The following is a 24,327-nucleotide window of genomic DNA, read 5'->3' as shown; positions in this document are numbered from 1 at the left end:
CAACATTCGGACACAGTGATGAGATAAGAATACCCATACAACAACAGGATCTGTATACGTTGCCGTATGAAAGTTTCCTATACATCGAGGGAGAACTAAAGATAAATAAACCAGCCGAAGGATCTGCTGTGATACTGGGAAATAATTGTGTCGCATTTATGTTCGATGAGATTCGATACGAACTCGATGGCGTGGAGATTGATCGCAATAGAAACGTGGGAATAACAAGTTTGCTCAAAAACTATGTAACGATATCATCCGATAGAAGCGTGATTATGAGAAACGCCGGCTGGACTGATCCGACTACTGCGAATGGAAACTTCAATTTTTGCGTACCGCTCTACATGTTATTGGGATTTTGCGAGGATTACAGACGAGTGGTGATGAACGCTCGTCATGAGTTAATCTTAATACGATCGCGCAACGACAACAATTGTCTGATTGGAGATTCGACGCTGGAGCCTGTGGTCAACATATTCAAGATACAATGGCGAATGCCGCATGTGTTGTTGAGCGAGATTAAGAAGCTGTCGATGCTGCGCGCTCTGGAAAGCGGACATTACCTCAGCATGGGTTTTCGCTCGTGGGATCTGTATGAGTATCCGCTATTGCAGCGTACAACCAAGCATTCATGGGCCATTAAGACAGCGACTCAGCTGGAGAAGCCACGATATGTTATCTTCGCTCTGCAGACAGGTCGGAAAAACATCATATCTGAGGATATGAGTCGATTCGACGATTGCAAGATGACCAATGTGAAACTCTATCTGAACTCGGAATGTTATCCGTACGACGATATGAATCTGGATTTCGATAAAAACAGATGGTCGATTCTGTACGATACGTATGCGCGTTTCTGCAAGAACTATTATGGATACGAGTATCTCGAGCCGAGTCTCACCGTCGCAATGTTTCTACGTAACGGTCCGTTCGTGATCATCGATTGTTCTCGACAAAACGAATCGGTCAAGAGCGCAACCGTGGATGTGAGATTGGAATTCGAGTGTAAGGAGAATGTGCCGATGAATACCACTGCGTACTGTCTCATCATACATGATCGCGTGATCCAGTACAACCCGTTGACCAACGTTGTGCGCAAAATCACCTAAACACACCAACAATTTAGAGAGGGGGAAGCATAGCAGAATATAAATCAAAGTGTTATGAGATAGTTGCCATTCTTCTTTTTAACTGATACATCGAAGAGAGAGATCTCGTCATGTCCGTACCAACGTTTGTGGATCTACAGGGGTTTATCCTCAATAAACAATTCATTGTAAAGGAAGCGGCAATCCTGAGAAGAGGATTTATTTTGTCACATTATTTTTTCGCATGTCCTGTACCATGGAGTGTACTCATAAAATCGGAGAGACACCAAGCCTCATGGTTGACTCGAAATCATCATGGATTGCAATGGGAAGATGGAAACGTTCCATACAGCATGGCTCAGCGTTTGATTACAACAGCTATCATTGGTGGACCACATGAAGAAGAAGAAGAATCCATTCTCGTATATGTAAAAGGACTTGAGAAGCGAGAATGGTTAGCCGATATATTGGATGATGCGGGAAACGGTTTCATTATTGAGACCTTGGATGCTGATTACGATGATATCGAGTCTCTAAATAATCTAGATGTTAAAAACACTATGCGATGTGGAAAACATGTTAAGAATTGCGCATTACAAAATGTATTCAAAATATTTAACTGGTGGTCGCAACGTCAGAAAGAATTGCGAGATTTGGAAAAATAAAATATTTAAACATTAATGTGTTTTATCTCTTATTCCCCTTCCCCAATCCTTTCCTCACGAATCGTTTCTAAGAATTCTTTTTATCCGAGTGCCGTTTCCCCTTCTCCTAAATTTCATAGCGCCAATAGTATTCTAGAATCTCCCACCACATTTACCCCACTACTTTTAAAAATAAGCGTCACATATATTCTTAATTTTATACGATCAGTGTAGCGTTAACCGTTCATACTGGTGGTTCACTTTTAAAATCTGGAAATATGTACTACGCTAAAAGAAGCAGTGGCTCCGGCAGACCTGTGAATAATTACGTCCCGAGTCGTGATGACACTCCATCGTTTGAGAATAAATGTGACGAGTAAGTTTAACTTCTTTCTATCTTTATATTTTTTTTTTTTACAAATTGTATTATTTTCAAACTAATTTCATTTTTACAGCATTTCATTGGAGCGTCGTGCGGTTCGTATACTAGGCAGACGATACGCATTGACAGCTACGGAATTTAAATTCCTCGAAATTGGTATCAAAGTGGATCCACCGAGTTACGTGGAAATCGCCATAGGAGATCATCGAGGAAAGGAACTGATACTATCTCTCGAAGCGTGGAAAGGACTCTACGAGCAACGTCACAATATTCAGAATCTGCTTCGAAACGATTTTAAAGATGCCTACAGTTTTATAAGCGTTGGACCGTTAACAGTGCGAGTTCGTACGATTAACGACGCCAAGTTAATAAGTCTTGAATCTTCAAATGTATGCATGATGATGATCGAATCGACGTTACACCGTATGTTCGATCTCGATCCTTGCATTGATGTAACTTTTGACCGATTGGTTAAAATTACCAATACAGTCGATATCAAGTTTACGCAATTTTCAAATATCGCGTCCAATGTAACGAATCCTAAAGAAGTATCAAATGTAATACGCGCTAGCGACGCCTTCAACAAGCATCAGCTCATCGATTGCGAGCTGGCAGCTTTAGTTTTTAGTCCATAATATGTAAGAAAAAAAAATATTTAAAAGAAGAATAAAGAGTTTTTAAGTCTAAATTATGATGTAATTTCTTTGCATGCATTTCCATTCTCCATCTTTCTCCCACCCGTAACCAGTCCCAGCTCTCATACGTAGCTCGTTGCACGGTCATTGTGGGGGATGACGTCATGCGGGGAAGGGGGAACGTGACGCTAGAGACTGAGAGGCTAGGGATCGCGAGACTAGGGACTGAGAGGCTAGGGATCGCGAGGCTAGGGACCGAGAGGCTAGGGACTGCGAGAGAGGTAGCGCTTAGGAGAGAAAGAGAGAGCGCGAGGTGAACGCGAGAGAAAGAGAGGGTGTGAGGCGAACGTGAAGGAGAGAGATGTTGCGGCGAGGAGAGAGAGAGAGAGAGAGAGAGATGACGCGAGGTTAGGGACTGCTAGAGATAGCGCTTAGGAGAGAAAGAGAGAGCGCGAGGTGAACGCGAGAGACAGAGATAGCGAGAGGCGCATGCGAGAGATGACGCAGTGAAGGAAAAGAAGAGGAATTTTTAAAATGAATATATTAATTTAATATCAATTATTTTTAATTATGAATAAATGTGTATTATACATGTGTGTGTGTGTGTGTGTGTGTGTTTAAAAGAATATAAATGGATATAAATGTATATGAATGTATATAAATGTGAATATATAAATGTGAATATAAAATGGATATAAAATTTTAAAAATATATATAAATGAATATAAAGATAAGAATATAAAGATGAAAATATAAAGATGAAAATATAAATGAATATCATAATATATAAAAATTGTCGGTGGTGGAGGTGGCTATGGTAAAGCCGACGATTGTGGATGCGAGGGCGGTGAGGCGGCCGAATGCTAGGTGCTGTGAGAAGCGGAGGCGACGGCTGGGCGGGGACTCCTGCATAACAGAAAATTTTTATTAATTATTTTAATAATTTATAATTTATTTTAGAATATATTTAAAAAAAAAATAAGAAACTGATACTTACAATGCGTACACACCGAGCACATGTTCCGGCTAAATATCATACATAGCGGGGCACGACAAACGCTGCACAATTCTTGTTCTATTATGTTAAACATTCTCGTATAATGTTGTCGTACAACACAAATGTTTGGAAATAGTTCCACATTTCTTATAAAGCAGCTAGTGCACAGTTTAATATTATCCCAAGGTACATAAAACAAATTTAAAACGCACATTTTCAACGATGCATTTATAGTAAGCATCTCAACCGGTGCCACAAATTGTATAGTTGTTTCGGCAAAGTCTTCACAATCATCACTATTATAATCAGAGTCTTCAAGAGGCTCTATCACTTCTTCATCATCAGATTCATTTATCACTTCTTCATCATCAGATTCATTTATCACATTTACAATTCTATTATTAATTTCTTCGACTATCATTACTTCCTCGTCATTATCACTATCCTCAATCATAATAATATCTTCATCCATTTCTTTTACTCTGATCTGTGCTATACGAATGCTAAAGACTTTTTGACGCGGAGACAGACTCTCTCCATAAGTTTCAACCCCCATCCCTCTCAAAATTATCGCAATTCTTCCTTAAAAAGATATTTAGGAAGATGTTTCGCTCTCGTTTACGACCGATTTTCTGCGAGGGTACAAAGCAGCCGAACGTTGGCGCCGATACGTTGCATTCTTCCTTAAAAAATATTAAGAAAAATGTTTCGCTCTCGTTTTTATGGGAGATTTTCCGCGAGGGTACAAAGCTGCCGAACGTCAACGCAAAAAGGTAGAGGCTATTAAATCACGTTTGACATGTTCGTCGCAGCGTCGGCCCTAAAATCTTCATTCCTTTCCTAATGATAAAATGTCCATAAAATGAAAAACATAGTTTTAATGAACTCTAGAACGCTCCGTTGACGAGCAGCCGGACATCGGCGCTTCCGTAATAAAATTATATTAACGAGGGTACAAAATTGTTAATCATCGGCGCTTGTTCTATACCTTTTTGGGGATAATGTCTAAGACCCCTCATAAAAAAGTCGTAAAGATACCATCTACAAATATTGCACTCAGAAAACTCCCCCCTCCTTTGTCGAAACATCCCCCTCCACCCGCGTGACGTCAGCCCCGCGCCTACGAGATACCCCCACGCGTGATGTCATACCCCTCGCCACGGAGAACCCCCCGCGCCCCGCACCCCCCTCAGAGCCCCATGGGTTAGAACTCTCATAGTATCCCTACTATTAAGGATGCGTCGCATAGGATCAGTGGCATAAATGTATTAATTTCTAATATTTTAAGACGAGCCAAAAATTCATCGATTATACATTTTAATAGTACATTGATTACAGAATCATTTGGTACCAAGCAGACACCAGCGTACAAATGTTTTTAACTTGATATACATAAAATAAGGTTGCGTCGCATAGGGTCAGCGGTAAAAAAGTATCGATTTCTAATATTTTAAGAGGAGCCAAAAATTCATCGATTATACATTTAATAGTACATTGATTACAGAATCTTTTGTACCAAGCAGACAACAGCGTACAAACTTTTTCATTTGCTATACATAAATTAAGGATGCGTCGCATAGGGTCAGCGGTAAAAAAGTATCGATTTCTAATATTTTAAGACGAGCCAAAAATTCATCGATTATACATTTTAATAGTACATTGATTACAGAATCTTCTGGTACCAAGTAGACAACAGCGTACAAACTTTTTCATTTGCTATACATAAATTAAAGATGCGTCGCATAGGATCAGCGGTAAAAAAGTATCGATTTCTAATATTTTTAAAACGAGCCAAAAATTCATCGATTATACATTTTAATAGTACATTGATTGCAGAATCATTTGGTACCAAACAGACACCAGCGTACAAATTTTTTAACTTGATAAACATAAAATAAGGATGCGTCGCACAGGGTCCGCGTCAAAAAAGTATCAATTTCTAATATTTTAAGACGAGCCAAAAAATTCATCGATTATACATTTTAATAGTACATTGATTACAGAATCATTTGGTACCAAACAGACACCAGCGTACAAATTTTTTAACTTGTTATACATAAAATAAGGTTGCGTCCCATAGGGTCCGCGTCCAAAAAAGTATCAATTTCTAATATTTTAAGATGAGCCAAAAATTCATCGATTAAACATTTTAATAGTACATTGATTACAGAATCTTTTGGTACCAAACAGACACCAGCGTACAAATTTTTTTAACTTGATATACATAAAATAAGATTGCGTCGCATAGGGTCAGCGGTAAAAAAGTATCGATTTCTAATATTTTAAGACGAGCCAAAAATTCATCGATTATACTCATCGATTATTTTAATAGTACATTGATTACAGAATCATTTTGGTACCAAACAGACACCAGCGTACAAATTTTTAACTTGATAAACATAAAATAAGGATGCGTCGCACAGGGTCCGCGTCAAAAAAGTATCAATTTCTAATATTTTAAGACGAGCCAAAAATTCATCGATTATACATTTTAATAATACATTGATTACAGAATCTTTTGGTACCAAGCAGACAACAGCGTACAAACTTTTTCATTTGCTATACATAAATTAAGGATGCGTCGCATAGGATCAGTGGCATAAATGTATTAATTTCTAATATTTTAAGACGAGCCAAAAATTCATCGATTATACATTTTAATAGTACATTGATTACAGAATCATTTGGTACCAAACAGACACCAGTACAAATTTTTTAACTTGATATACATAAAATAAGGTTGCGTCGCATAGGGTCAGCGGTAAAAAAGTATCGATTTCTAATATTTTAAGACGAGCCAAAAATTCATCGATTATACATTTTAATAGTACATTGATTACAGAATCTTCTGGTACCTAGCAGACACCAGCGTACAAATTTTTTAACTTGTTATACATAAAATAAGGTTGCGTCCCATAGGGTCCGCGTCAAAAAAGTATCAATTTCTAATATTTTAAGATGAGCCGAAAATTCATCGATTAAACATTTTAATAGTACATTGATTACAGAATCTTTTGGTACCAAGCAGACAACAGCGTACAAACTTTTTCATTTGCTATACATAAATTAAGGATGCGTCGCATAGGATCAGTGGCATAAATGTATTAATTTCTAATATTTTAAGACGAGCCAAAAATTCATCGATTATACATTTTAATAGTACATTGATTACAGAATCATTTGGTACCAAACAGACACCAGCGTACAAATTTTTTAACTTGATATACATAAAATAAGGTTGCGTCGCATAGGGTCAGCGGTAAAAAAGTATCGATTTCTAATATTTTAAGACGAGCCAAAAATTCATCGATTATACATTTTAATAGTACATTGATTACAGAATCATTTGGTACCAAACAGACACCAGCGTACAAATTTTTTAACTTGATAAACATAAAATAAGGATGCGTCGCACAGGGTCCGCGTCAAAAAAGTATCAATTTCTAATATTTTAGAAGACGAGCCAAAAATTCATCGATTATACATTTTAATAATACATTGATTACAGAATCTTTTGGTACCAAGCAGACAACAGCGTACAAACTTTTTCATTTGCTATACATAAATTAAGGATGCGTCGCATAGGATCAGTGGCATAAATGTATTAATATCTAATATTTTAAGACAAGCCAAAAATTCATCGATTATACATTTTAATAGTACATTGATTACAGAATCATTTGGTACCAAACAGACACCAGCGTACAAATTTTTTAACTTGATATACATAAAATAAGGTTGCGTCGCATAGGGTCAGCGGTAAAAAAGTATCGATTTCTAATATTTTAAGACGAGCCAAAAATTCATCGATTATACATTTTAATAGTACATTGATTACAGAATCTTCTGGTACCTAGCAGACACCAGCGTACAAATTTTTTAATACGATAAACATAAAATAAGGATGCGTCGCATAAGGTCCGCGTCAAAAAAGTATTGATTTATAATATTTTAAGACGAGCCAAAAATTCATCGATTATACATTTTAATAGTACATTGATTACAGAATCTTTTGGTACCAAGCAGACAACAGCATACAAACTTTTTCATTTGCTATACATAAATTAAGGATGCGTCGCATAGGATCAGTGGCATAAATGTATTAATTTCTAATATTTTAAGACGAGCCAAAAATTCATCGATTATACATTTTAATAGTACATTGATTACAGAATCATTTGGTACCAAGCAGACACCAGCGTACAAATGTTTTAACTTGATATACATAAAATAAGGTTGCGTCGCATAGGTTCAGCGGTAAAAAAGTATCGATTTCTAATATTTTAAGACGAGCCAAAAATTCATCGATTATAAATTTTAATAGTACATTGATTACAGAATCTTCTGGTATCATGCAGACACCAGCGTACAAATTTTTTAATACGATAAACATAAAATATGGTTGCGTCGCATAGGGTCAGCGGTAAAAAAGTATAGTATAATATAGTATATATATAATATAGATAGATTAGTAAAAGCATAAAATATATAGTAGAATTGCTTCTCTTCTACATGTCTTTACACACACACACACACACACACACACACACACACACACACACACACACACACACACACACACACACACACACACACACACACACACACACACACACACACACACACAGAGAGAGAGAGAGAGAGAGAGAGAGAGAGAGAGAGAGAGAGAGAAGAGAGAGAGAGAGAGAGAGAGAGAGAGAGAGAGAGAGAGAGAGAGAGAGAGAGAGAGAGAGAGAGAGAGAGAGAGAGAGAGAGAGAGAGAGAGAGAGAGAGAGAGAGAGAGAGAGAGAGAGAGAGAGAGAGAGAGAGAGAGAGAGAGAGAGAGAGAGAGAGAGAGAGAGAGAGAGAGAGAGAGAGAGAGAGAGAGAGAGAGAGAGAGAGAGAGAGAGAGAGAGAGAGAGAGAGAGAGAGAGAGAGAGAGAGAGAGAGAGAGAGAAAGATTGATTGATTGATATTTATTAGCTTTCTCAGCTATTTGTAAAATACAAGTCTAATTTACATTAATTACAATATACTCCTTTAACTCTCGCTTAAACGCTTCCAGTTCTTCGATTCGTCTTATTTCAGCTGGTAAGGCATTGTACATTTTCACTCCCTCATAAAACATACTCTTCTGTGCACTCGTTGTCCTACGAAATTGTACCACAATGTCCCCAGCTTGCCGTGTCTGTCTTTCATTCTCTTTTCCCACTATTGTTAACTTATTTCTTAATTGATCCGGTAACATATTCTTTAAAATCTTAAAAATAAATATACACACATTATAATTCAGCCTCTGTCTTATGGACATAAACTGCAGCGCTTGCAGCATACTCTCCACTTTGGTATATCTATCACATTGCAATATGACCCTCATGGCCCGGTTTTGCGCTTTTTGCAATTCATTCAGTTGTGTTTCTCCCATATCAATTAACAGCGTCGCACAATACTCAAAGTGAGGCGCTATGATTGACTTATATATAATACATCTAGTGTATGCCGATATGTAGCTACCTATTCTATTTAAAAAACTCACTTTTTTCCCTATTTTCTTTAGCATATAATCACAGTGGTCCTTAAATCTTAACCTATCGTCAATAATTATGCCTAGATATTTCATTCTTTCCACACGCTCTATCTCCGTTCCATCCAAACATTTCAGTGTAATGTTACCTCTCAGTTCTTTTCGTACACTTCGAACTATCATATATTTCGTTTTCCCTGCGTTCATTTTTAACTTATTTGTATTCATCCATCTTTCCACTGTAACAAATGCCATATTCATTTTTCTTTCTAATTCCGCACTACTCCCTCCAGTCACATACACTAGCGTATCGTCTGCAAACATTTTTATACTACATCCCTCCGGACAGACTTTAATTATATCGTTTATATATATTATAAATAACAAAGGTCCTAATACAGATCCCTGTGGTACTCCATATTCTGTGGCCAATAATGCAGACCATTCATTGTTAAATCGTACCTGCTGTGTTCTATTCTTTAAATATGATCTTAACCATTCTAAAGCTGTTCCTCTAATTCCGTATTGATATAATTTCTCTAACAGTCTTTCTCTATCTATCGTTTCAAATGCTCGCTTGAGATCCATGAAAATTACCCCCACCATTTTTGCCTCACTAACTACCAGTTTCCATTCGTCAATGACTGTTTGAATCGCTGTTTCACACGAATACTGTTTTCTAAAACCTGACTGATGTTCTGTTATAATACAGTTATCTTCTAAATACGCCTCAATTTGCTTTTTAACTACTAATTCTAATACTTTCTCGAATATTGGTAACATATTAATAGGCCTAAATTCACTTGCTTTTCTGGCTTTTTCTATTTTTGGAATCGGTATTATCGTAGACGTTTTCCAACCTTCTGGACAGCAACCTTCCCTCAAAGAGTTATTTATTATATCAATAAATTCCTCTTTTATTACGTAAAATACTGCTTTAAGTATATCACTAGTTAATCCCTCCTCCGTGCCTTTCTTTTTTGGTAGTTCCATAACAATTTTTTGTAAATGCTCTATTCTAATCATCTCAAAATTTTCCATTATTCCCTCGCTTTCAATAACAAAAATAATTCTTTTACCTGGACTTCCTAACTTATCTCTACTTATAGATTTTACTATGTTCTCAATACTCTGTATATAATATAAATTAAATTTATTAGCTATATTGCACCCTTCAGTATTATCTAATATTTCAAAATCTATATTCTCTATTTTTTTTGTACCCTTTGGTTCGCCCCTTATTATTTCTTTTAAGGTTTTCCACATAGATGTCGGATTTCTCTTGTTATGATCTATCATATTTTCATAGTATTCTTTTTTCTTTGTCCTGATTAGTTTAACCACTGCATTTCTTTCGATTTTAAACTGTGACCAATTTTCATCCGTGTCATCATACAACGCTTTACTGTACGCCTCATCCCTTTTGCTTTCCTTATTTCATCCGAAAACCACTTTTTCCCTTCCCATATTTTCGGAATTCTAAATTTTTTTCTAGGTGCTGTAGCATCCAACGCATCTACTATATTATCGACAAGTTTCTTCGCTCTCACACTGACATTCATATCTTGGCTTTTTCCTAATTTATTTTCCACTAATTTAATAAATTCATCTACATTAAACTCTTTAAAATTCCTAGCATTAAATTCTCTGTATTTATTATCAATTTTATTCGCATTAAGATCAACTTTTAACCACGCATGGTCCGTTATTTTAGGTTCATGAATTACTTGCACTTCTATTTTATTATTAGCGTAAATTAAATCTATAATTGTCTTACTATCTTTCGTAATTCTCGTCGGTTTATTTACATATTGTTTCATGCCTAAGCTCAACATTGTCGTTTGTAACTTCTTTGTATAAAACGAGTCCAACATAATATCTATATTAAAGTCTCCTATTACTATACATTCTCCCCGTATTATTAATTCTTCTATTATATCCTCCAGAAATCTCACGAACTCACCATGCGATGAACTCGGTGAATGATATATTACTGTTATCACTCCTTTATACAATTTATCTTTCACCTCAATCGCAGCACACCAACAATTCGCTTCTAACTTTTTTACTAATACTATCTCATATTTAATATCGTCCCTTACATATAAAAGAACCCCTCCTGTATTTCTGTTTTCAGCATCACATCTAATCATATTATACCCCGGTACGTTCACTTCACAGTCTTCAATTTCAGCAGTCACTCTGGTTTCTGATAACGCTATGAACGCAGGATTCATTTTCTTCATAATCTGATGCTGTATCTCGTCTTTATGCGCCATCAAACTTTGCGCATTTGTATATAGTATTAATTCCGTTTCCTTCTGTAGTTGCTATTTATCTACCTCCCATCCGGCCCTCCTCTTCTCCTCCTGTATCGCCCTCTTGAAAGTCGGACATTCCGGATCAAGTGCGCCATGCTCATCATTTATTTTCAAATTGTATGTTTGAATCTTAAACATACAATTTATACATCTTTTCTTTGTCGCTGTACATTCACTCACCTTGTGATTTCCTGCACATTTGTGACATGTTTCATTACGCGTACAATTCTTTGCAATATGATAATAACCCCAGCATTTAAAACATCTTTTAATGTTAATGTGATTGAATACAGGACACTTTCTCCATCCTACATTCAGTTTCCCTTTTCTCAACATTACTTCATGAGTCTCTTCATCTGCTTCAATTATTACGATACCATCTTTTCCTCTTCTTCCGGACTGATATTTCTCATTTATTTTCTCTTTAACTATTCTCTTCACTATTCGCATATGAATTCCTTCATTTTTCACATCAATTTTGTTCTGCTTCTTAATTGTACCTATTAAATCATCATCATTCAACTCCATTTCTTCCTCGCCAATATTGACAATTTTTATCTTAGGTTTCATCCGCGGTGACTCAGTAACGTTAAAGTTCTCGCCCAGCTTGGCTTGTACTGTCGCCTTTAGCTTTTCCATTTCTTCTCCAGTCTCACAGCCGAGAATCACTGTTCCCTTACTTCCTTTTTTTAACTTCGTTATTCCCATAGCCATATTCTTGATATCTACCTTTTCTTTTATCAGTTTTTTAGTTGCTTCACTCTCCTGTTGCACCTTGGGTTTGACAATTATAATATTTTCTTTTTTCTTCTCTTTAACTGCTTCACTATAACATCTTTGAGCTCCTCCTGCCAGTCCACCCGCTCCTCCTTGTATAATTCTTCTCAAGTCTTCCAGTTCTTGTTTAATACTTCCAAATTCTTCTCGAACTATTTCCTTAACCATCATTTTAATTTCCTTCTTACATGCTGTTTCGTCTTTTATTTCTTTCACAGTTTTTACAAGCCAATCTATTTTTACGTCAATACTCGATGATCCACTCGCTCCTGATATTCTATTTCCACTGCTTGATGTCGTAAACGAACCCGTAGATCCTGTAGATCCTTGTCTTTCCCTGCTGCTCCCCGCTGCTGTCGGTGCCTTCTTCATATCTGCTTCACTTTCAATTGTAAATTTCTCAAATGGGCCAGGACACGACACCAGTTCGCGATTTCTATCATAAATTTTATGTTTACTTGCACATCCTGGATGGTAAAACAGTTTAATACAAGATTTGCATGCAACAACCTGATTTTTTATTGCCTTCTTACATGCCGAGCATCGATACTCGTCATATTCATCGTTCATATCGATAATTACCGGCCGAAGCTGTTAATACCAGCATAGGCGGTCAATTACCTTTGTCCAAATTCACACGTCAGCGCTTTGTGTCCACCTTTAATGTCTACCTGTCGCGTGAAATCTCGATGCCTCATACAAGAAATATAACTCTCACGCTCACAAATCAGCATATTCCTGTTAGATAACACTCATGTCTATTCCCGGTCTATGCAACTATTACTTCAGTACTTTTTCGCCACTCTCCCTCACTATATAATCACTTAAAAGTTATCACTTTTGCAGAGCGATGTTTGACACGTCTTCTCTCAGAAAAAAGAGAGAGAGAGAGAGAGAGAGAGAGAGAGAGAGAGAGAGAGAGAGAGAGAGAGAGAGAGAGAGAGACACCATGGATCTTCTATGTATATACAGAGTAAAGATTACATTTGCACATACATATCATATGTCAATGTATGTCTATTTGATTAATGAAGTATATACATGAAATATATAAATGTATATACGATATATATACTAAGTATATTATTTTAATGTTTATTTGATATGTAATTTATATACAGCTGTACATACACAGTTTGTACATACTAAATGTAAAATGTATATACAGAATGTATATACATAGATTGTACTAATCATGTGCATATGTATATACGTACTATGGATCTATTATGTACATAGTTCCGGTTACATTTGCATATACTTTTCACATACATTGTATGTGTATTTGCTAAATGAGGTATATACATGGAATATACAATATACATAAATGTATATATACCGCATATACTATGTATGTTTTATGGCTTTATTGTCAGATATATTCGTCACTCGCGCCCTATACCACTGCGAATTCCACTTTGCAAAGTACGTTTTTGTGAAGGTAATCGTTTCCCTCGAGGTTGTCGTGTTGCGTACTAATATTTGCGACAAGGCCTCACTGCTCACCACATTTCTCACGAATGAATTTAACTGCGCATAGACCTTTCCGTTCTCGTCTATGTGCGTGACATATAATTCGATTAACTGTCCCGTTTGTAAATTGGATGCGATCGCAATATCTTTTATTATCTTGTCTATTAGAATTTGATTTATATCTATATTTTTTCCTTCTAGACTAATATCATAAAAAGTCACTGTCGTGAATGAGCCATATTCGTCGGCTTTTATGTTATGCACTTTCGCCATAAACATTTGCTCGATCATAAGATGACTCTCAATCTCTGGAATTAACTGGGCGTAATCACAAAACTCTTCTAATCCCTGAAGAGCTACTCTGAACGCTTGGGCTGAATGCAGAATTTCTTATCCAGAGAATGTAGCACATCAGATTTATATTGCTCGTCGTAACCCTCGTCAATAAAGAAAACTGTGGCGAGTCCGGTCGCGAAGTAGAAATCTATACATTGAACTCGGTGCCAAGAGTTATCCTCGAGAACGGCGTAAAAATCGCCAACGACACATTCCGCCGACTGGGTCAAAAGGGATTTTTTCTTATCATAACGCTTCGTCATTTTCTTCCTCATTTCGACGAAATTATCATTATACTTCTCGAAACGGATCCAAATTTCGGCCGTGCTTATGACGCAAGTGATGTACACCTGCCACGTAGTCGTCTGGGGTAGTGTCAGTTTACCGGGTGCGACAGGCCCGATCGGGTTTAATTGTACCTTCTCGTTAGACGGGAAGCTATTCTCAGTAACATCCTTGAATGAGGTGGAACTATTTGGAGTCGGGGAAGGGGGGATAGGGGTTAGGAGTGGGTGCGGGAAGGGTCGTATGAATGGGGGTTGTATGAATGAGTGAACAAGAACGAGGAGAAAGCTGAGGGTGGGCGCGGACACGCGCAGACTGGAGTCACCGCGGTGCAATGTGCATAACAGAAACCGCGGTGGCTCCAAAAGAGGAAGACAGCCTCGGAACTAAGGGGGAGTTTTTAGTGCGGTATGGGGGACCTTCAGTCCCCGAGTCCCACATAACCCAAGGCCGGCCTTGGGTTATGTGGGACTCGGAGACTGAAGGTCCCCCATACCGCACTAAAAACTTTCCCTTAGTTCCGAAACTGTCTTCCTCGGACTTTTGGAGCCACCGCGGTTTCTGTTATGCACATTGCACCGCGGTGACTCCAGTCTGCGCGTGTCCGCGCCCACCCTCAGCTTCCTCCTCGCTCTTGTTCACTCATTCATACAACCCCCATTCATACGACCCTTCCCGTACTCACCCCTAACCCCTATCCCCCCTTCCCCGACTCCAAATAGTTCCACCTCATTCAAGGATGTTACTGAGAATAGCTTCCCGTCTAACGAGAAGGTACAATTAAACCCGATCGGGCCTGCCGCACCCGGTAAACTGACACTACCCCAGACGATTACGTGGCAGGTGTACATCACTTGCGTCATAAGCACGGCCGAAATTTGGATCCGTTGTGAGAAGTATAATGATAATTTCGTCGAAATGAGGAAGAAAATGACGAAGCGTTATGATAAGAAAAAATCCCTTTTGACCCAGTTGGCGGAATGTGTCGTTGGCGATTTTTACGCCGTTCTCGAGGATAACTCTTGGCACCGAGTTCAATGTATAGATTTCTACTTCGAGACCGGACTCGCCACAGTTTTCTTTATTGACGAGGGTTACGACGAGCAATATAAATCTGATGTGCTACATCCTCTGGACAAGAAATTCTGCATTCAGCCCAAGAGTCCAGAGTAGCTCTTCAGGGATTAGAAGAGTTTTGTGATTACGCCCAGTTAATTCCAGAGATTGAGAGTCATCTTATGATCGAGCAAATGTTTTTGGCGAAAGTGCATAACATAAAAGCCGACGAATATGGCTCATTCACGACAGTGACTTTTTATGATATTAGTCTAGAAGGAAAAAATATAGATATAAATCAAATTCTAATAGACAAGATCATAAAAGATATTGCGATCGCATCCAATTTACAAATGGGACAGTTAATCGAATTATATGTCACGCACATAGACGAGAACGGAAAGGTCTATGCGCAGTTAAATTCATTCGTGAGAAATTTGGTGAGCAGTGAGGCCTTGTCGCAAATATTAGTACGCAACACGACGACCTCGGTGGCGAGGGAAACGATTACCTTCACAAAAACGTACTTTGCAAAGTGGAATTCGCAGTGGTATAGGGCGCGAGTGACGAATATATCTGACAATAAATTAACAGTGTCCTTGTTAGACGTCGGTAAAACCGTCACAATATCGAAAAAAGATCTGTTCTACATGGACGAGACGAATGCTCTGCACTACATCCCACCACAGGCGAAGCAGATCTTTCTGCACCATCTCGATCAGTTCAACGAGACGCTCGTGGAGAGATTTTGCGAACTGGTGTCGGACACGGATCTGCTTTTGGCAAGGATCTTCAAGAGAAGTACAACCGGAATCCCAATAGTGGATATTTTCAAGAGAATTGAATCGGAGAACGTGCTAGCCTCTATAAATACATCATTGATTTGCGATAGCGAATTATCAAAAGCGAATGAAGATGGTAATAACGTATGTTAATAATAATGTTAATAATAATAAATTATCAAAGAACCGTTTGGAACATAGAAATTCTCGCGCTCTCGAATCTGTTGGTAAATTAAATCCACCCACCATCTCGGATATCGGCCATTATTTCGACGTTCACGTGACATTAGCTGCACATCCAGGACATTTTATCGTGCAACCGTTGCTGGATGTGCCCAAATTGAAGCAATGATGATTGCTCTGCAAGAATACTATGTTAAATGGTCCACCTTTGGAAACTGTCGGCGAGAACAAGCTTTATGCGGGCAAATTTCGAAAGGATTGGTATAGAGTTTATGTCACAAATATTATCAGCGATAATGAGGTATCCGTATATTTTTGCGACTTTGGGGATGTGACAATAGTATCACGCAGTAGCTTGCAGCCGTTGAGGAGCGATTTCTTAAACCTGCCGTATCAGGCCGTGAAGGCTAAACTTATCGGAATAGAAGCGATGAATGGCGACTGGACGGTAAATGATTGTGTCAGGATTAAGGATTTAGTACTCGATAAGGACTTTGTCTCAGTGGTTGCCGAATCGATGTTCGATCACCTCTCGCCGGCCAATGGCACCGTACTGGGTTTACGATTAATCGATGTCAGCACTGAGAGAGACATATACATCGATAAGTTATTGGTGGAGGAGAAACGTGCCAAATATATTGATGGATTCGAGGAGAATCTTCCATCTAGTTAGCTTCTTATATTGATTAAGTAGCTGAAGAAACAATTTATTTTCTTTACCGTCGCGTTATCGTTATCCTTTTATTATAATGGCATAGAATGTCGCTTTCGCTTGCAAAACCGCGAATACCTAAAGGGATAGTAATGCGTGAATATATTTCTATTATTTTTTTAATTATTTTTTTCCGTAGAGACGGCATGAGCGTGAACAGAAGGATAACGCGCAAATATTTAATTTTATTTCATGTTATTTGAGTTTGTCTCCGTGATTGCGCATTTCATTGTTCAGAAAAATTTTTTTTTTTTCTTTTTAGTATTAAAAGATACGAAGACGTTAGATTATAACGCGCATAGCGGAGATCGATTTATTGAAGAAACACTTGTTTTATTATTGTTCGTTTAAAGGCTTATGTTTATGATTACATAGACATGTTATTTTTCCTTTGGCTTCTACTGTTTATAGTTCTTCATTACCAATTACATTTTTGTTATCGCACAGTTAGACAGAGATGTATTGCTGTTGAAGTTATAACGTACGTAAAGTTTATTTAGAAGCCAAGTTTTATTAAATATGTTGTATATTTTTGGGGGGAAATATTATATATTATAATAATTCAAGTATTCCTTAGCAAAAATATTACGTTATGTTCTCTAACCTTTTTTTTTTAAATAATAATTAGATACTTAAAAAGTCGCTAGTAAAATTTTAAAATAGGAACGAAGTAAAGTCGACCCAACTACCCAAATTATATTTATTTAAAAAACACACAACGTTTCGACCATATGGATGTGGTCCTTATCAAGTGTAATATTCATTAGTAGAGGTGCAGCCAAATTAACGATAACGTCAACTTTTCCATAATATAGTTACAACATATTTAAATAAACATAACATAAATTCAATTTTGTCAAAACATTTGAAAGAGAGAAAACGATCCTATCGTTATGATGATTCGTCAAAAACTTTTTTTTTTTTTTTTTTTTTTTGCCTGGTGCTGGAGGAGATAATCCGTTTACGGATACCCAAGGCTGGCCTTGGGTTATGTGGGACTCGGGGACTGAAGGTCCCCCATACCGCACTAAAAACTTCCCCTTAGTTCCGAGGCTGTCTTCCTCGGACTTTTGGAGCCACCGCGGTTGGGCCGGTGTGGGTGGGGTCATCGCGCTAGATCTCAGCAACGACGCGACCTACGACAAAACAGCAAGACATCTTTCTTGTTCGTCTCGTCGAGGCGGACAAGTTTTCCGTCTTGCGATTTTCTCGTACGACTCACCGTTTCGGAGATATTCAATATATACCTTTTTTAACCCCCAAGGGGTGGTAAAAAAAAAAAAAAAATTCTATAAAATTAACGACAATTCTCCTTTTTATAGATATAAATTTAAAATCAAACATTTTAAGACTACAGCCTACAGGCCTCAATCTAACGGCTCGATAGAGCGCTCCCACCAAGTTCTGTGGGAATATTTAAAACAATATGTGGATAAGAATAACGAATGGGATAAGTACCTAAAATTGGCGTCATTTTCCTACAACACGAGCGTACATGAGGGAACGCGATACACCCCTTATGAACTAGTTTTCGGGAGAATAGCTAGGACACCTTCTAGCAATCCCGACATTGCCGACGTCACGGACGAAAGTTACTCTAATTATCTTACAACTCTTTTTAATAAATTAACCGACGTCCAGGCCATCGCCCGCGAAAACTTAATAACTGCTAAGCGAAGATCAAAAACTTATTATGATCGCAAAGCCAATGTTCGTGAATTTAGAGGAGGAGATTATGTCTATTTGTTAAAAGAACCAACAAAAGGGAAACTAGGGGACCAATATACAGGTCCATATAGGATAATTAAACTCTTAGGAAATCATAACGTTAAACTAGCTATAAGTAGTAATAAGACACGAATCGTACACGAAGATAAGCTGAAGGTCTCACCGCATCGAACCCCCACCGAAGAGGACCCCCATTCCGAGCCAAACAGCTATAACTTCGACGCCCGGATGGAGGACCGGCCAGTTCCAAGCAAACGTCGAAATGACTAACATCGCACTCTTATTGATAGCGCTGACAGCCATACCGGCTCATGGACTAGTAGGATATGACTGCGGAGGTCATGGACTAAATATCACCTCGCTTTCTCTCTTAGATATAGGAGAATGCCAGATGGATAATATCGAGCCTGACAAGAAAGAAGTGTACGTGCAGCTACTACAACTAAGCGAGTTTGATCACACCATTGGACTTCAATGCAAAATCGAAATCGATCGAACTATTTACTATTGTGGGATGCATTCGCATGTATCCATAGTACACAATGGAAGACGCGAGTATATACGCGAGGTGTCAACTGAAACCTGTAAAAAGCTGTGATGATACAGGGACCATATTCCTAGGAAACAATGGTCACATCAGCGGCATCAAGGTAAACACCACTAACCAACGCAGCCTCACATTCGCGGGGACCATCAAGACTGAGGATACACAGTTCAGCGACCCGTTTGGAACATGGGATAACGTGGTCGTCCAAGCTTCAATAAAGATTTATACTCGAAAATTGGAACTACTTGTCAAACATAGCACCAACGAGGTGATATTATCCTCCGGTGCTCGGTGTCACGTAACTGAAGGAGAATGCAACGATGCAGACGGTACAACTACCTACTGGTCGGTGTTACCCGCCGACCAGTCACTTCAATCGTTACGACGTTCTACACCAGGGACTTGCCTACCGACTTACGCCAAAGTCTATGCAGAGAGAATCCCCGACTGTCTACACAGTCACCACCCAGGAGACCACATTCGCACTCGCACGAACAATAGAAATAAACGTGTGCGTATAAAATTCTGAGAACAGAGCACCCCAAACTCTGTATCCTCGAGACGCAACCTAGATACGCGTTCAAAACGGGTTAGGAACGGCTACGAACGGGTCAGGAACGGCTCAAGAACGGGTCAGGAACGACTACCAACGGCTCAAGAACGGGTCAGGAACGGCTACCAACGGGTCAGGAACGGCTCAAGAAGGGGTCAGGAACGGCTACCAACGGCTCAAGAACGGGTCAGGAACGGCTACGAACGGGTCAGGAACGGCTCAAGAACGGGTCAGGAACGGCTACGAACGGCTATTGAAGAACGACAAACGAAAATGAATCATAAAACGAGCGACAAACGGCGATCGAGAAAAACCGACGAAGCGATGAAACAACATAGTTTGGAGAAACGGCAGTTGGTGAACGAACTGCACGCGCCGGCAAGGAAAAATTTTCCCCGAAGACACGTCATAGTGCGGGGATACGATGACCTGTGGCAAGCTGACATCGTCGAGATGCGTCCGTACTCTCGTTTCAACAGAGGTTACCACTACATACTCACCGTCATCGATGTGTTGAGCAAGTACGCGTGGGCCATACCACTCAAGAGTAAAGCTGGAAGCGAGACGGCTGACGCTATCGCCGAGATAATTCGAGATAGCAAGAGATGCCCGAGAAACATGCAAACCGATATGGGGAAAGAATTTTATAACGCCGACGTGCAACGGCTTATACGGAAACATAACATCAATTACTATTCTACATATTCGGTATTGAAGGCATCGGTTGTGGAACGATTCAATCGCACGCTGAAGAACGACATGTGGAAGATGTTTACGCTGAACGGAACTTACATGTGGATCGACGCGTTGGCGGAACTCGTATCGGATTACAACGCGCGCAAGCATCGAACGATCGGCATGCGACCCGTCGACGTCACCCCCGTGATCGCTGATAAACTTTTAAAAACGGTATATAGTAACATAAAGATTGCCGCTCCGGCAAAGTTCAAAGTAGGTGACCCGGTACGCGTTAGCAAGTACAAGAAACTTTTTGAGAAGGGTTACACACCAAATTGGACAACCGAAGTGTTTAAAATTGTTAAAGTGCAGCGTACTAATCCCGTAACCTATCTACTCGAAGACTATCGCAAAACATCTGTCGCTGGAGCGTTTTACGAGCACGAGTTGCATAGCGCGAATTATCCGGACGTATATCTCGTAGAGAAAGTACTGCGCAGGAGGGGTGACGAGGTTTACGTAAAATGGCTGGGATTTGACAATTCGCACAACTCTTGGATACATAAGGACAATGCAATTTAATTCATACAAATTGTATTTATTAATTACTCAAAAATTAAAAAATATATAATGTGTACAACAAATAAAAGTATTTGAAATATTACAATATACATGAAATATGTGAAATACAAAATCTTTATTAATACATCCTTTCCGTTTCAATATATGAAATACATACACATATGTTACATAACATATCGCACATACATTATATTACATTATATTACATTATATTTTATATAGAGTATCTGATAATGTCCCCATGGTAATGTGTCGGTCGAATCAGGTATGATATACCGCTTATCGTCGTACGGACTTAGAGCAATTTTTGTCTCGCAGATGGTGTATACTTCATGCAATTTCGACCTAATACATGACTGACTACGTGTCATTTCAATCTCGTCGTTCAGGCACCGCGTATAATCGTCGAATGTTATCGTTCCCGCGACAACGTTACTTTTGACACCTTTAATCTTTTTTGTATCTTTCTTACCATCTACTCGCAAAGCGTACATTTTTGCTCTAAGTCCTACAAATTCAGTCATTATCGCGCCATTATTTTCATCCTTCATTAGACCTGGCACCTTTTTATTCACAAGCGGTATACTGTACACGTACCGTCAATTGGAATAATCGCTCGTATCGAATCTAGCGATATCGCGTTTCATATTTTCATACACGTCTTCGCATTTAATATGATATATTAAACTATCTGTATCGGTGTACATTACCCGACATCTGTCACGATAGAGCGGTGACATGTACTCGTGATGAAATTCGTACAGACACACTTTCGATATGTCGAGTATACACATACCAACATAGATTGGTTTGTTAAATTTTACTTCTAGTTTACGTAATTCTACGGCAATTAAATTTTCTGAAAAGACGCTCCTGCTATGGAAATTTGGTTTCGCTATCATCGCCTCTGCTCCGTATCGTCCGTCCCACTTTGTCAATAATCTTACATCTACATGATTACGCATATTTTCCATCGTTTTGCCAAATACCGCGTTGTTCAATTTGTACAAATTTTTCTCAAAATCATTTTTCGCTTGTGTTCTAAATTTTGTATTTAGTTCAATGTAATCGCGGAGCCATGCGGATTGAGTGAATTGTAATACGCGATGTATTTTTGTAACGCGAAGGCCGTGCCGCGTGCACTGCTGCAGATTGCGGTAGTGTATGACGTAACGCTTCTTATCATATAGCGTTGCGAGAAGCTTATCTTCCCGCTTGCCGGGCGGTTTGTCACGTGTCGGGCAAAACGGTAGGTCAGTGTGCGTGTCGTGAAGATGTTGTGGATACTCTAAATCTACTTCGAGGATATAGCCTGTAGGTGAATCGAGCGCTATTGACGAGATGTCAAAGTTAGATACATCGTCGACCCATCGAAAATCGGCATAAGGCAGTGGTTGACACATTGCCCATCCATACAATTTATTTACATCTAAATACATTAAATATGATGATGGTTTCGATGGATCATATGACTGCATGTACTTGTTATTAGCATGCGCGTATCTTCCTGAACATTGACTTAGACCGCCGCGTATACCCAGTTCAATAAACATAACCATATCGATATCGGTAAGCAGTTCGAAATTTACGCATGTATATTTTAACATGGCGTCCCATGTATACCCAGGAAGAGTATAATAATACGTAGGGTCGAGTCCGTAACTCGCGATGCAAGTGTCGCGAAAGTTTTCAAATATATCTGCCAACAACAAGACATCAGTTTTTAAGTACAGATCGCTGTATTCACCCAAGGTTTGAATGGAGAACTGCTGCCACACGTTGACGGCGTGTGCGTAGTCGCTCTCGGATACAGTGTCACTGGTTAAAGAACTGTAAAACGATTCGCGTGGTGGTAAACGCGTGTCCTGCAGCCTGTCCACGCAGTCAATGTACTCGTACGGAAAGACACCTTTTCGCGTTAATAATTCAAAATTGTTAGCGGATAATGCGGAAAAATTGGAACGCAAAATTTTTAACTTATCCTTATTCAAAAAAGATGCCAGTTTGTCAAGACTAGCATTGAGAAATTTGTATGAATCGATGAATCGTAATTTCATGCAAGCTTTCCGATCTTTATCGTCGTCGGTACTATTGACAGTCTTCGTAAATGTATTTTTCTTTTGTTATTGGAAGCACATCTACGCGTCCTTCATACGCGGTAGCTATTTCTTTTATGATAAAATGTGCGTCATAGCCGGATAGATTATGGAAAACTACAGGAATGACATAAGAGTCTTTGTAGTTTAGATTACAGTTTGAGTGCGCGGGACCCCTGTATCGCCCGGTCAGATGACAATGATCGCGTACGCGTGTATCATCCGGCGCAAACGGTTTTTCGCAAATGTGACATTGCGTGACGCTATGAAATTTTTCTCATTCATCTTGCGTTAATTTTGTCATGTGGACATTATCAGACAAAATACTCTTTACGCGATGCGCTAAATTTTTAAGTTCTTCGGCGAACCATGAAACGCAATCGATACTACGGCGAGAATTATACGCGGATAACGTGTTGTCGTACGAACATTGCACGTAATACCCAACGCTAAATACGTCGTGATGTTGGGAGTATGACGCATGTTCCGGCGTCTTCTTCAGCACACACTCCAAGTCGGCGTACACCACGAAGGGAAGTCGCTCCTTTCTGTTGTAGTTGTCGAAGTCGAGCCACTTGTCTTTATCGCTTGGTAATCGGATAGCGCAGTCGTTCATTTCTCGACAGTCCGCAATGTGAGCCTCCAATTTTTCGCTCAAATTAAAGAAGTGCAAGCATCTGTGAAAAAAAAAAATTACAATTTTATTTACAATTTTATTTAAAATTATTATATAATTTGCAATAAATATACATACCGATCGCAGATATATTTCTTGTGGTCATGTTTGCTCAGTTGCGTGCTGACAAGCCGGGATAGATTTTTTATATTATACACGCGAAATGTCCAACGTTGTCGTCCTCCTGCACATACAGCATATTTACATGTTTTTCTCTCTTCCGATCAGTGAGCTGTATCGGAAGAATAGATAATTCCTTCTTCCTCTCGATGCCATAGACGTTGATTGAGATG

At 38.8% G+C, this 24,327-nt stretch overlaps 1 pseudogene; it reads left to right on the top strand.

The window, feature by feature from the left end:
* Positions 1 to 14,486: 14,486 nt before the first annotated feature.
* On the top strand, positions 14,487 to 17,177 carry LOC145946786 (tudor domain-containing protein 7-like; annotated as a pseudogene).
* The last annotated feature ends 7,150 nt before the right edge of the window (positions 17,178 to 24,327 follow it).

This window comes from Prenolepis imparis, unplaced genomic scaffold (genome assembly GCF_030444845.1).
Source record: "Prenolepis imparis isolate NDT839.2.m4 unplaced genomic scaffold, iyPreImpa1.0 SCAF_21, whole genome shotgun sequence".
Classification (NCBI taxonomy): domain Eukaryota; kingdom Metazoa; phylum Arthropoda; class Insecta; order Hymenoptera; family Formicidae; genus Prenolepis; species Prenolepis imparis.
Note: the sequence above shows the minus strand (reverse complement) of the source record. Positions and strands in the feature narration are given on the sequence as shown.